Consider the following 10,189-nt stretch of genomic DNA (forward strand, 5'->3'; position numbering starts at 1 on the left):
GGGCTGGGATGCCTAGAAACGGATTCCATTCAATGAAACAGAATTGTAGTGAGCATCCACGGTGGTCCAGACGTTGCACCTGGTATTTGAGATAAAGGATGAACCACGCACAGACACCCATGCCCCAACGGCCCGGAGGACAGAAAAACAAATACATTACAGGACAATATCCTATGTGAAGCTTCTAGAAATGGACAGAAGGGCGGGTGGAGCTCAGAGGATGAGATAGTTAGATTCAGGTATCCTGGAAGGCTCCCTGCAAGAGGTGCTGTTGGAGCTGCTGCCCAGAAGAAACCGCCCATCCATTGCTGTACCTGGCTGGCCTCCCTGTCTCTTTTCGTACTTCAGTTCTCTCCATGGCAATACACATTCTGTCCCTTCCTTACAGCCTGTTTCTCATTTCACTGTGGGCAGTCTGCCTCCCTTTCATTCTGTCTGGGTCACTGGGCAAGGGTAAGGTTATCAGGTGATCGGTCAATAAAGTTCCTGTGCCCATCTTGGGCATCCAGGGTGATGGTGCCTATGCAGGGTCTCAGATTGAGTAAAACCAGGCAGTGGTCTCAAGAAGATACTGGAAGGACCAGTTGGAACGGCAACGATGCAGAGGTATAAAGCAGAGCAGGGGGGTGTGGTGGAAGGGAGCCTGGCCAGGGAGGCTGGCCGTGGGGGAAAGGGCCGACTACGTTAGCTCCTCAGTCTGTGTGAAGGACACAAACATAAGAAAGGATTCAGCCACAGGGCTGTGGACAAGGGTCTTGCTGTGAGGCCTTACCCATCTGACTAGATCCTGCATCACAGTCTGTCCCAATCAGCTGGGCCACTGGAAAAAAACACCACAGACCAGGGGTTGAAGCAACAGAAATGCATTCCTCACAGTTCTGGAAGGTGGAAGTCCTACATCAGGGGGCCAGCAAGCTTGGGGAGAGAGGGGAGGGCCCTCTTCCTGCCTTGCAGATGATCACCTTCTCACTGTGCCCCCACATGGTGGAGAGAGAGAGATTGCAAGCTTTCTGCGTCTCTACTTACAGGGGCCCTAATCCCATCATGAAAGCTCCACCCTCGTGAGCCCATCTGAACCTAATTACCTCCATCCCCAAATACCATCGCATGGCGGTTAGGGCTCCCACATACGAACTTGGTTGGGGGGACACAATTCAGTCCACGCCACAGGGCAAAGTGGTTGAGGCGAATGGCTGAAATCACACACTCTGGAGAAGAGGTGGGGTCATAGGCTTGTCTGCCAAAGGCCCACCTACGAAGATGACTCACGGGAGCTCGGGGCTTGTCCGCAAGCCATCCTTGCTCCACGGTACCACATGCTATCTGGAAAAGCCAACTGGGTAGCCGGCACTGGGCCTCCTGCGGTGAATTAATGGGAGCCAAGGGTCTGATCCTTAGCCCTCCAGGCTCCAGAACTCCGTCTCTTCAGGGACCCAGAATTGATCGAAACCTGGATGCCAATGGACTTGTTTTGTAAGAAGAACCACAGCTGTCAAGTGAATTGGAAACTCCCCTCAGCCTGATCCATGAATTCCCTACTGCGGTGTTAAGGGAGTGAGCGACGAGGCAAGGTGCTTTCCCGGACACATCCCTTGGAAATACTAATCCCTCTTTGAAGGCAGTGACTTCTTCCTGGCCGGTCCCTCAAGGTGACTGACACTGTGTCTGCTCTGATCCGTCAGTATGGGTTTTAAAACCTAACTCTGAGATGGGAAAATTTTGTTTCCAATTTCTAGAGGCGCCCAGTAGGGGAATTCCACCCTGGACTCAGCTCTAACACGTACGCTCCTATACTCTGAAGTGGAAGGGCCTACATTTCTGCTATTTCTATTATAAATTGAAAATCACCATGAAAGATTATGCCCCATAACTAACACCTTTAAATCTGTTTATTTTTAAAGAAATAAATTTTAAGGTTTCTAAAAGGTTCATTTTCCTTTAAAATCTGCTAAGAACTTGGGATTTCTAAACAAGCTGCAAACCTAATTAAAAGCAATGAAAAAGAAAGCTCGTGTGAGGGGGGGATGGTTCATCACATGTACAGTGGTTCTGGGCAATACTTGTACATAGCAAGTTTACAACACCCGGAGCTGACACTTGTCCTGTGTCTATAATGACTCACTTAAACTCTGTAGGAATGTAGTCTGATCTCATAAGAGAGACCTTTCTTGAAACTGAAATTGCGAAGGTTTTTTTTCCTTCCTATTTTATAAGTAGATTGTTTCTGGACTATCAGTCCCTTCTGTAAGCTTTCGCTGGTGGTTCCAGCGAATTCTGCAGATTGAGAAGACTTGAGTAAGAACGAGATAGGATCTGAACTTTGAGGAAGCTGCCCTAACTCAGTATCTGCACTCTATGACATTTGCCCACCCTCACCCAGTTCCTTCTAGAAAGGCCAACCCAGCTATAGAAAGGTCCTATGACACGGTCAGGCACTGGCAGACGGGGCTCATCGATTCAGTTCCGAAGGTAGGATTGATTTATTTCTCATAAAACTTGGAGTGTCCATGCAGAGGGGCAGGCTGTTCCGGGCTGTGTGCTGTAGGTGCAGAACTGACTGGTCAGGATGAACTCCCAGAGGAACTTAGCCAATTAAAGGAAAGAAGAACTTCTAGGGGAAGTTAGGATGTACTGAGGCTCACACTTGTGGATAAACAAGCTAATCAAGTTTCCCCCAGTCTTTGATGATCTTTTGCAGAACGTGGAACACAGACGTGGGAGGAGGAGCAGAGGTTTGGGAGGCAGACTGTCCCTGCCCCCCTCCCCCCAACCCCGCACCCTACCTTGGCCCCTCAGTGGCACTCAGGTTTGGCAGCGAAGTGGTCTACATGTGTGGGGATAGGGGCCTTGGCATACTGACCTCCTCAACCTGCCGCGTGGATTCAGCAGCATGTCCTATGGGTGGATTCGTAAATGATGAACGAATGAACGACCCAGGACTGGCAAACTAGAGTCTTGTGCTGCAAATTCCTGTGGATTTGCAATGCAAAGAGAGGAAAGTGGCATGTAAATTAAAACTGGTTCTAAGGTGTCCTTGGGGCGCCTGGGGCACTCAGTTGGTTGGGAGTCCGGCTCCTGATTTTGGTTCAGGTCATGATCTCAGGGTCATAGGCAAGCCCTAAGTAGGGCTCTGCACTCAGCACTGAGTCTGCTTGAGATTCTCTCTCCATCTCCCTCTGCCCCTCCTCTCTTTCCCCCCCTAAAAACAAAACAAAAACAGAAACAGAAACAAAACAAAAACAAAACTGGTTCTAAGGTGTCCTGATAGGGCCAGGATGGTTTTTAATGGTGGGTAAAAGCAAGACTGAAAAATAACAAGAGTCACTTGTTGCCTTCTAGCAACGAACAGCTAGATGGTCGTTTAGACTTCGGAACTTGGGTTTTTATGTAGAACTTGATTATGGTCTTCCCACGTTAGTCTTTTAATGGGACTGTGTCAAGTGATGAGGTGAAGGGGAAGAAATCCCCTTAGGTTTACAAATGAGAAACTCAGGAGCTTGCCCATGGTTACAAAACCAGAAAATGCTGGAGCCAGTTCCTGACTTCACGTAGTTCATCGTCCATGACTCCGAGCCTCCGAGCGGCCGTAGCAAACTCAACTGTGTCAGATCCGACTCTTGCCGGGGTGCTCTCTGCTCAAAACCGCATAGTGCACCAACAGATTGTATTTTACGAGTTCCTCTGAACGATAGAAAGGAGAAAACAACCTGCTCTAGAATTTGAGCTAATATGACTCTTAACTATTGAGGTATCTTTGTTCATGCTTACTGTGATTACTGATTTATTTGTATTAATTTCTTTTCTTTTCTTTTCTTTTCTTTTTTTAACTAGGCTCTGCACCCAGTGTGGGGCTTGAACTCATGATCCCGAGATCAAGAGTCGGATGCTCTACTGACTGAGCCAGCCAGGCTTTCCCTGGGATAATTTTTTAAATGAGCTTTAATGAAACTAAAAGATGAAAGGAACATTTAGTCACAGGTTAGGAACAGGAGCTTAACTGAATCATTGATTGTTCTATCTTCCATTCAGACTACCCTTCACGTTTCTAACATTTCTTTTACCAATCAGTTTGTTCTGTTTTCAACATGCATTATCCTTCCTAATAGTCCATCCCTTCTGTAAAAGTGCTTTCATAGCTTTGAGCATACTGATTTTTTTGTGGGTTTTTTTTCCCGGATAATTCCATTATCTCAAGGTCTTGAATCACTTCCGGGGGTATTATCAATGCAGGATCAATTTATATGTTACAAGCTCAACCTTGGGATTGCTGCACCACATAGATAATATCAACCCAGACTTACTTTATTCCTTTTCAGAGCCCTAGACAGAGGTTCGTTGGTGGGTGGAGTTTTTTGTGTCCTCTTCATTAAGGGGGCTGAGTTTCAAGAATCTCAGCTTTATGCAGAGGTCTGAGTTCTAATTTCTACCCCAAATCTCATGTACTGTCTTCACCGAGTGAGAACAAAGGCTCGGGTAGCAGGGTGTGTTTCTGGGTGGATTAACTCCCTACTCCCACTTCTCCTGACTATGACTGCAAATCACGCTATATTGATCTTTGGTTCCCTCTTTGCCTCTAGCATCCGAGGGTCTCTCTTTCTTGTTTGTTAATTCAATTACATATTTTAAATAAACTTTGTCATATTTTATTTAACATTTTTAGACATTTGTAGCTGGAGGCATTTCACATTAGTTGACTCTGTCAAGTAGCCAATGCTGGAAGCCCAGTCTCTGGGGTTTATTAAAATCAAGATAACTAGCTCCCCTGGATGTTAGCTCACTGTCAAAGTTGGATTCGGTGTCAATCATGCAGAAAAGATCCTGTTTAATCATAGTTTGTGGACCACCTTAGATTCTTCACTTGGCTTACTGGATTCCTCAAAACATGGTTCCAATATTGAAATAATTGCATGTCACTCTGTGTCCACTTTTTTCTCTCCCCAGGGATTGCCAGGAAACTGAGAGGAATGAATCTTACAGACATTAGACAGATGCTTGGGATATTCCGAATATGGTTGTTTTAATTCAAAGTCTAAGAAATACGGAGAAATGAAGAGGAGACTGTATTGAGAAGTCGGGGAGTCAGATTACAGACCTACCTCTGCCACTAACTGTGTAAGCATTTCTCTCTCTCAAAGTTTCTCATCTGCAAAATAAGGACATTGGACAAAATGCCTTATAAGTTCCTGCTAGCTCTTAAGTAATCTGTAAAGTTTCAGAGCAGATAAGGTGGGGGTAGAGGTCTATGCAGCTTGGAAGATATGCAGGGGCTGTGATGGGCTTAAGCTGCCAGGGAGAAGGAGCACCAGGCCTATTCCTGTTCCTCACACCTCTGTGGATGTACTACCTCGCCCCTCTGGCCTTGACCCTTGCTCCCTTCCTTTGCAGCTCTCTTGGGGTCCATCTACCCTCTGGGTGGTTTCTATTTTTTCTGTCATACGAAATATACCTGCTCTCCCCTTTTCTCCATCCTGACTGTCTTCTCTCTGTTCCTGTCCTCTGTCTCCTACTGGGCTCTTTCTGGTGATCGTCCACCACATTAGCAGAGATGCCATGTGTTTACGCAGAGTTCCCCACATTGCCGCAGAAGCCCCCGCCAGGCCCCCAATTGCCCTGTCTTTGATGATAGCACCAGGCTTACTGAGAATTTTAATTGACCCAACCTCTTCATTGTCTAAAGCCTCGCTACTTTCCTTGTGCAATGTCTCACGTGCAAGTTGCATGCATTCAACAAATAGTTTTTGAGTTAAGCGAGGCACTGTACCGGACACAGGGATTAACTAAGAAATAAGGAAGGTAGAAGCCTGAGACTTGGGGTAGAAAAGAAACAGGAAAGTGAGATCATCACGGCTTCTGCTAAATGGTAAGTGCTCGTGAAGAACATGAGTAGGGAGACGAGGTAGTGAATGACAGGGTGGATGCCTTAAGGAGTGGGGGGGAGTGGTGAGAGCTGTTCCAGGGCTCCAGCAGCAAGTGGGGCCTTGAGGAGGGGAAGGCTGGTGCATCTTCAGGCCTGTGAGCACCCCCCACGTGTGTGGGGGGCGAGGAAGAGCCTGGGGGAGAGTGGCCATAGTGAGTCTGGGCCAGACAGCCCCTCTGCATTCCTCTCCTCAGTCCTTCATCAGAATCTGTTCTAGAATCATCCAACTGATGTCTCTGACTCAAACTTTCTCCACTGCACTCCAGGTCCCATCGCTCTGCCAGTCTCTGTCTTAAACACTACTTTTTAATGTTACTTTTCTCTTCCAGGTCTTTTTCTTTTTTTAGCGAGGTGTAACTGTTATGGAACCTGGACTGGATCACACCATGGAAGAACCAAGCGGCATTCGGAGATCTTGGAGGATAGGAGGTTTATTTAACGTCAGTGGGCTCAGAGGAGAGTGGTCTCCAAAGTTCTGAGCCCTGAGCACAAAGGGGGAAATTTATATGTTTCTATTTCTGCATACTTGGCACTTTTGGCACGTGCACAAAGCGGGGCAGGGAGAAGAACCCGGATTGGTGCACGCGGGAAGGTGGGCAGGGAGAAGAACGAGGAAGAGCCCCGGGGCAAGGACTGGGACTCTCTCGCTGGCTTGGTTTGCCATCTTAGGACACAGATTTTCCTTATCATAACTGACATATAACATCGGATTAGTTTCAGGTGTACAATTTGATATTGGTATATATTATGATTTGATATTTGTATATATTGTGAGATGATCGCCATGAGTCTAGTTAACATCCTCACCTCTCATAACTACAAATTTTTCTTTTATTGCTCCATATGTCTTCATTTTACCTCTCCAAAGCAATGTTGAGGGCCTTCAGAGCAGGTGACGTGTCTCAGATTTTCTCTGGACTCCCAACCTATCTATCCTGGTGTCAGTTTCTGTTCAAAATATGCTTTTCTCAACCAAATGTAGTACGTCCACACAATGGAATACATTCAGCAGTAAAAAGGAATGATGCATGCTACAACTTGACCAACCTCAAGAACATAATGCAAATGAAATAAAAAGACAGAAAACAACTCTACAGATTATATTTTTCCACTTATACAACATGTCTGGAAAAAACAAATCTCCAGGGACAGAGGCAGACCAGGGGTTGCCCAGGGGAAGGGTGAACATGGGAATTGACTGGGAGGGGGTAAGAGGAAGCTTTCCGAGGGCTGGAAATATTCTAAAACAGAGTTGTGCTGGTGGCTGCACAATTCCATAAATCTAAGTACTATTAAATTGTGTACTCGTGTTTATGCAAAATATCAAATTTTTATGATATGTAAATTATAGATCAATAAAGCTATGCAAACACACACACACATATATTTGCTTATTTAGAAATTGAATAAGCAGCAGTTGACATTGAATCTGAAGAAAAAAAACAGTAAGCCTTTGCAACCAGCTTTGCCAAAGGGCAGAAACACTCTGATTCCAAGAGATGGAACAGACCAGGTTGTAGGTGTGAAAACTCCTTGAAGGAGAATAAAGGCAATGGATCCATTATAGAGAATTAAAATGCCCCTTAGGAAGGGTGAGGACCATAATGCCTCAATTCTGTAATTATCCAACAGGTTTTAACCTGCAATTCAGTGTTGGACTGACATCTAGCAGGGGGGCTGGTTCTTTCCTCGGGCAAATTCCATCAAACACAATAGATAAACTCATCCTCATCCTGATACAAATAATTTTCTTGTGAATTTGGATTCGAAGAGCTAGTTTTCGTCAGGGTCACACATCCTAGTATTTTGGGTTTGAATTTTAAACACATTAATTAAATTTCCTATTCTGTCCCTTTGGAACAGATACCATTGTCCCCAGGCAGATGAAAAACAGTATAAATTGACACCAATGAAGAGTCTGCTTAGTTTTTCATGTCCCCCCCCCCACCGCCACCCTCATGTCTGTGTACCAGGGAACCGAAACAGAACTCAACAAGAAGCATCCAAAGACCTTTCTTCTGTCCCAGCAATGAACTCAATACCCAAGATCCTCAAATCCATGCAAGGGGCTCAAACGGGCACAAGGAAAACCAGCATAAGGCAGGGACCCTGCTCTCCAGGAAGTTACCACTCAGTGTATTTCAAGAAAAGAGCATGAATTCATTCAAGGATTTCAAACCCATCTTCCCTCTTAGGGAAGCTCTTAGGAGGTTTACCCAACACAGGGACAACAGGATTCTGCCATCTTGCTGTTGACTGTACCACTGTCCCCTCATAAAAGCTGATAAGATGTGACTACCCCATGGTTGGCCTCATCTGTGGGAAGTGAGCAAGACACTGGAGCTGGTGCAGTTCAGCCCATCACGAGATCCTTGGTTTAGCCATGAATATGAGTCCTGAAATGACACAAAGGGGAAGGAAGCTAGAGCCACGGGACTCAAGCCCCGTGAGATGGCTGGGTCACCCACAGGACTGCCATATGGGGACACTTGTTGAGGAAAGGGAAGGTTGTGAGCTGGAAGGCCATAGGGTGCCCGGGGGTTAGACAACATGAGGCACCAAAACATTTGGGCAGACGGCAGCGCCACGAGGTAAACCAGCCAGCCCACAGTATTGTGGTAAATCTGGACATCATTCCAGACGTTTCAACCCATATGGGGAGGAAAGAGCATTCGTTGTTTTGTTCACAACCCAGAAAGAGCCTATGTAATTAAGAGTTGAGTTTGTGGGATGTTGCCCCAAAGTCAAAGAGCATAATAAATCAGATGGGAAGGAACCATGAGCCCAAATGTCTCCAAGCTTGTCAGAGAGAAGCATGCGTGATCAGACAGCACCATGGTCTTTCATCTTTCAATTCTGTTCAGATCTTGGGGAAGTAAAAGTCAACTAGAAAAAAATTTTAAAAATATCTGTATATGCATTAGAAAGGCAAAAGTATGAATCCTCTGAACAATGATTTTTGTCCTCCCTATTTTAACAATTACACTTATTAACTATAAAACCAAATATAAAACTGTTCTTTGTTTGTTTGTTTTCAAAAATACAAGCGAACTTCAGGATATGAAGAAAGAATTCCAATGCACTGCTTTTCCATTTCTTAACCCAACAGTGCACACCTCCCTCTTAGCCCAGCGCTGGAAAAAAAAGGAGATGAAGCCAACAGGTCCTCTTGGGATATTTGAAATGCCTGCAGAGGACCCTCCGCAAGGTTTATAAATCACCCCTCCTAACCGGGGCTTGAATTTCCACCTGTCGTCCTTAGTGGTGACTCTGTCTACCGCGCCCCCTCCACCAGCTCTGCTTTTAAGATTCAAAAGGCCCCATGACATGCAAGCCCACAGAGGTTCAGCCTAAAGACTCATTCTGTGACACGGAGATGGTCATCTCTACTTACCCGACCTTATTTGTGGTTGAGAAAGATGTCGAGCCAACAAAATGATTTTGAATGTAAAACTCCTCTTCATTCTTTACTGCTATAGTGTTCCTTTCATTGATTTTAAGGTGCTTAAAGGGAGGTGTAGGAGCTCCTACTGGGATGCACAGGCAAGGGGACGGACTGGCACTGCAGCTGGGCCATGCTTGCAAGATGCAAAAGCCAGTGGGGTCCCCAGACAGGAGGCCCCAACACGCTCTTACTGTAACCCATCGATTAAATAGAGTTCTTACCTTTGGACTGAGGGTCTCAGGCTTTGCACCACTTTTCCACAGGGTGTTCCTTTGTCCCATGCAGCTGTTCAAGTCCTTACACACTAGGCTTGCTGGACCTGCTGAATAGTACTTGCTTGACACCATCACTGCTGTGAGGCCAAGTTTAAAAAGGACGAGGTAGGAGTCCTGCGGGCACACATTTCTGAAATGCCACAGTGACAAAATTAGACACGTTTCTTCTTTGCAAGACTTTACTCAGGAGCCCTGTATTTGCTCACCTCTTTTCAAATCCCCAGTGGAACTCTGCCGGGGCTCTTTCCAACCGCGTTTGGCCCCGACCCCTTCGGCTTTGCGTGGGGTGTCAGGAGATCTGCATCCTTTGCTGTACGTTGGGAGGCCTGCTTTCCAGGAGTCTGCAAATCAGATAATCAACAAAAAGCAAAGTCAAATGCTCTGTGTCTCAGGGGGCAATCCACTCAAAAATATTATTTTTTTTAAGACTTTATTTATTTGACAGAGAGAGACCCAGCGAGAGAGGGAACACAAGCAGGGGGAGTGGAAGAGGGAGAAGCAGGCTCCCCGCTGAGCAGGGAGCCCGATGCGGGGCTTGATCCCAGGACCCTG

General features: G+C 46.1%; 1 long non-coding RNA gene across 1 annotated transcript; it reads left to right on the forward strand.

Moving 5' to 3' along the window:
* The first annotated feature begins 2,409 nt into the window (after positions 1-2,409).
* LOC148164653 (uncharacterized) lies at positions 2,410-6,632 on the forward strand. The gene is made up of 3 exons (XR_015767925.1): positions 2,410-2,469; positions 4,942-5,112; positions 6,247-6,632. It is a non-coding gene; the product is annotated as an uncharacterized LOC148164653 (long non-coding RNA).
* Positions 6,633-10,189: the final 3,557 nt, after the last annotated feature.

Source organism: Eumetopias jubatus, unplaced genomic scaffold (assembly GCF_037043125.1).
Source record: "Eumetopias jubatus isolate StellerSeaLion01/CBP00866 unplaced genomic scaffold, mEumJub1_p1.0 scaffold_3, whole genome shotgun sequence".
NCBI classification, from domain to species: Eukaryota; Metazoa; Chordata; class Mammalia; order Carnivora; family Otariidae; genus Eumetopias; species Eumetopias jubatus.